A 5,245-nucleotide genomic window follows, 5' to 3' on the forward strand; every position below is an offset into this window, starting at 1 on the left:
CATCTCATCCTCTGTCCTCTCCTTTTCCTTTTGCCTGCAAACTTTCCCAACATCAGAATTTTTTTTTTCCAATGAGTTCATATTCTCATTATGTGGCCAAAGTATTTAAGCTTCAATGTTTCACCTTCCAGGGTATAATCTGAATTAATTTCTCTAAGCTTTGACTGAATTGACCTTCTTACTGTCCAAGACACTCTCAAAAGTCTTCTCCAGCACTACAATTTGAAAGTGTTGATTCTCTAAGCACTCAGCTTTTCATATAGTCTAGTTCTCACAGTCATAGATTATTACTGGAAAAACCTTAGCTTTTGGACCTTTGTCAGCACACTTAACATTTCTGCTTTTTATTCTGCTGTGCAAATTTTCTATAACTTTCCTCCCAAGGAACAAGCATCTTTTAATTTCATGGCTGCATATCTGTCTGAAACCATCAACAAGCATTATATGCAATGGGGATAAGCTAGAGACATTCCCAATAAGATTGGGGGTGAAACAAGGATGCTCATTATCACTACTACTATTCAATATCATATTACAAATGTTAGCTTCAGCAATAAGAGAAGAAAAAGAAATTGAAGGAATTAGAATTGGGAAGGAAGAAACAAAACTCTTACTCTTTGCAGATGACATGATGGTATACATAGAGGACCCTAAAAAATCATCTAAAAAACTACTGAAAACAATTAACAACTTTAGCAAAGTTGCAGGATATAAAATAAACTCACATAAATCTTCAGTATATATATATATATATATATATATATACATATATATATATATATATATATATATATAATTAGCAAGATACAACAGCAAGAGCTAGAAAGAGAAATCCCATTTAAAATAACTTTAGACAACATAAAATACTTGGGAGTCTGCCTGCCAAGGAAGACTCAGAATTTCTACAAAAACAATTATAAAATACTTTTCACACAAATAAAATCAGATCTAAATAACTGGGGAAATATCAACTGCTCATGGATAGGCAGAGCTAATTCTACCTAAATCAACTACTTATTTAGAGCCATACCTGTTATGGTTGCCCCTCAGGTCCCCTGCCCCTGAAACCTGACTCCCCAGTCCAGCAACAAAGGGCCTGTAATTTTCCACTGTAGCCCCCTGCAGTACTCTGACATCCTGTTTACAAAACCCTCTCTTGCCCCTGACCCAGCACCTGTAACTGCAACGAATGTGCTGCCATATCGATTTCCTGCTTGGCTCTGTCTTCCATACTGTGGTTTCCCCCTTTCTTGCCTAAGATGGAAAGCCCCCCTCGCTTGGGTAGAAAGCCCTCTCACTTGGGTAGAAAGTCCCCAGGTGAAATAGTATCCACGTGTGATATTAGATTATGATAAGGAGTAAACAAGGATGTGGTTTTTCAGCATATAAGCTTGCTTATACCTGTATCAATTTGCTATTGTCTTGGATGCTTCCAGGCAATCAGTCCTCGATTCCAGTAATTAAAGGCTCCTAAATTCTGATTGACTTGTCTAAATTCTTGTGGCCATAACATACCAATCAAAATTCCAAAAAATTACTTTAATGAGTACTGGCTAAGAAATAGAGTGGTGGATCAGTGGAATAGACTATGTGCAAAAGAACAGCAGAAAATGATTATAGTAATCTGCTGTTTGATAAACCCAGAGTCCAGTTTCTGGGATAAGAACTCATTCTTCAATAAAAACTGTTGGGAAAATTAGAAAATAGTATGGCAGAAACTTGGATCTCATACTCTATACCAAGATAAGAACAAATTGGGTGCAGGATTTAGACATAAAAAAAATTATAAGCAAACTAGGAGAACAAGGAATAGTTTACCTGTCAGATCTGTGGAAAGGGGAGCAATTTATGACCAAGGAAAAGATGGAGAACATCATAAAAAAACAAGCTGGATAGTTTTGATTACATTAACTTAAAAAACTTTTGCACAAAGAAAACCACTGTTACTGAGACCAAAGAAATGTAGTAACTTGGGAAACAATTTTTACAACTAGTGTTTCTGTCAAAGAACTCATTTCTAAAATATATAGAGAATTGAGTCAAATTTATAAAAAAAAAAAGTCATTCCTCAATTGACAAATGGTCAAAGGATATGCAAAGGCAATTTGCTGATGAGGAAATCAAAGCTATCTATAGTCATGAAAAATTGCTCTAAATCATTACTGATTAGAGAAATACAAACAAAACATCTCTGAGGAACCAACTCATACCTCTCAGATTGGCCAATGATCAATATTGGAAGGGATATGGGAAATCTGGGATACTAATACATTGTTGGTGAAGGTGTGAACTCTTCCAACCTTTCTGGAGAGCAATCTGGAATTATGGCCAAAGGGCAATAAAAATGTATGTGCACTATGGTTCTATACCCTGAAGAGATCAAAAATATTCATAGCAGCTCTATTTGTGGCAGCAAAGAATTGGAAATCAAGGGGATATCCATCAATTGGGGAATGGCTAAACAAATTGTGATATTATATATATAATATATATATATATATAATATATATATATATGTTATGAAACACTATTGTTCTATTAGAAATCAGGAGGGATGGGATTTCAGAAAAGCCTGAAAAGACTTTTATGAATTGATACTGAATGAGATGAGCCCAACCAGAAGAACACTGTACACCTAAACAGCAACATGGGGGTTATGGCCAATCTTAATGGAATTGTTCATTCCATCAGTGCAATAATCAGGGACAGTTTTAGGCTATCTTTGTTGGAGAATACCATTTGTATCCAATGAAAAATCATGGAGTTTAAACAAAGACCAAAGATTATTACCTTTAATTTTTTTAAAAAAGTTGTATTATATAATTTTGCTATTTCTAATATTTTGTTTTTGCCTCCAGAATATACTTTACTGGTGAATTTTTGAGGAATGTTTTCTGATGAAGAAAATTCAATGTACTTGATAGGTCAGGGATTAGAGAAGTCTGGGGAGTAGGCAAGTCCAGTGACAGTTTCTTCTCCTGAGAGCTTCCTTGTTCAGCCCAGCCAGGTAAAGGCTTCTTGGCCGCTATACTGCAAGAGAAATTCCCTTCTTCCAGGCAACCATTCTCTGAGGCAATTGGAAGAGCATCAAAGTCTGAGAATGTCCTGTATGTGACTGGGGCATCACTGAGACCTAGAGTAGCCAGCTCTTTCTCTAGAAAACAAGATGATGTCAGCTCAGCCTGCTGGGAAGGAACCCCAGATTCAAAGTCCAGTTCAGAAAAGTCAATCAGGGAATAGATTTTGATGCTGCCTTCCTTATTCTGCAAGTCTTGAGAGGCAGGCAGCTTTCCCTGAGAACTACTGGTGGCCATACTGGGGGTCATGTTCCCAGAAGTTACTTGGCCCTCCACCACCTGCTTATACAGGAGAACACCCTGAGTAAGCATGTCATTGGCCTGGAGAATCTCTGCTAGGGCTGCAAGCCAGAAAAGTGTGGGTCTCAGCTTTTCACACTTCTCATACAGGCCCTGTAGGTTCTTTAGGTCCAGTTGTTCCAGCTTTGGTCCCTGACAGCTGCTCAGCATCTCCTTCATCATTTTTACATTGTTGTGGACCTCCTGTATTGTGCTGACCCTCTTGGATACTTTCCCAGATTTCTCTTGTTCCTCCTTGATGAGAGGCTTGATCAGTCTGTTGGCTGCCTGTAAATCTTCAGGGTGATTACTTTTCAGAAGCCTTGTCAGGAGCTTTGATCTTTCTTCATCAGCATCAAAGATGGAGCTCTTGGGACTGGGAGAAGGTGGGGGTAAGATTTTGTCCACTGGTAATTTGGGGTCTTGCTTAATAATTCCTTGTTTTTTCAGCATCTGATAAGCATTTCGTATTTTGATATCCTCAGGAAACCAAACTGTCCAATTGAACATTATTTCAATAATTCTTGATTTGACTTTCTCTGTGGTCCAGGATCCAAGATACTTTGGAGAAAGTACTTTGACCAACTCATTCAGAAAGCAGAACTTTGCTACTTCACCATGGAATTTTTTACCACAATAGTTCATACATACTTCCAGTACTGTTAAGGCGTGAAGAGCTTCCCTCTCCTGCGGGGACTGGATCTTGTGGGCCAACAGACAAGGAGCATGGGATGGGCCATCAGGGTCACCATTTACCTGGTCACAGAAACACTGAGTACAAGAACAGTTCTCTTCAGGCATGCTTGGATCCATGGCTTTATTGAGCCACAGCTCCACCGCCACCACCCCCTGAGGCCTTAGCACTGCCCAGGCCACCGCCATCTCAGCTCTCTCTCCGGCTCCAACTACACTCTACCCTTTCACCCCCATCAAAAAACTTCTTACTTCCTCTTTCTGCCATCAGAGTGGTGTCATTTGCATATCTGTGATTGGTTTGTTTTTTTTTTTTGAAGGGGCTATGGGCACTATTTATTGAGATTTTCTGTTTCTTATATCACAGTTATACTTTTTTTTACCACTACATTCACTTTTTATTTTTTTGAGTGACAATTTGGTTTATTTATTTTATATTATTACAATAATCTTGTTGTGAGAGTAAACATAAACCCCTCTACCCCAAAAAGGACAGAGAAACCTCAAGCCTAATGAAAGAGGAAAAAAAAGTATACTTCAGTCTGTGTCCAGATTTCAATGGCTTTGTTTCTGGGATGAGTTGCCTTCTTTATCATAAGTCCACCAGAGAAGTTGATCAATATTTTTCCCACAGTTGCTATTACTAGCTGTGTTTCCTTCCACTCCATTCCTCCCCACTCTCGGTTTATTCTATTCTCTCTCCTTTCACCCTATCCCTGCTTAGAAATGTATTTGAGAATCCTTTCCCATGATCTTCCCTCTCTTCTATAACCTACTCCCCGCTCCCATCACCCCATTCTCCCTTATCCCATTCCTTTTTCTCATTTTTATCTAGGGCAATATAGATTTCTATACCCTATTAAGTGTGTATATTATTTCCTCTCTGAGTCATTTCTGGTGAAAATTAAGGCTCACTCATTCCCCCTCACCTTCCCCCATTCCACTCCATTGCAAAAGCTTTTTCTTTACTCTTTTATGTGAAATTTTATTTTTAGGTTTTTGCAAGGCAAATGGGGTTAAGTGGCTTGCCCAAGGCCACACAGCTAGGTAATTATTAAGTGTCTGAGACCAGATTTGAACCCAGGTACTCCTGACTCCAGGGCCGGTACTTTATCCACTGCGCCACCTAGCCCCCCCTTATGTGAAATTTCTTAGCCCTTCTTCCTCTCCTTTCCCTTCCTCCCAGTACTTTTCTT

At 38.8% G+C, this 5,245-nt stretch overlaps 1 pseudogene; it reads right to left on the reverse strand.

Annotated features, from left to right (window-relative positions):
- Positions 1-2,834: 2,834 nt before the first annotated feature.
- LOC141506417 (ADP-ribosylation factor-binding protein GGA2 pseudogene) lies at positions 2,835-4,238 on the reverse strand (annotated as a pseudogene).
- Positions 4,239-5,245: the final 1,007 nt, after the last annotated feature.

This window comes from Macrotis lagotis, chromosome 1, assembly GCF_037893015.1.
Source record: "Macrotis lagotis isolate mMagLag1 chromosome 1, bilby.v1.9.chrom.fasta, whole genome shotgun sequence".
NCBI classification, from domain to species: domain Eukaryota; kingdom Metazoa; phylum Chordata; class Mammalia; order Peramelemorphia; family Peramelidae; genus Macrotis; species Macrotis lagotis.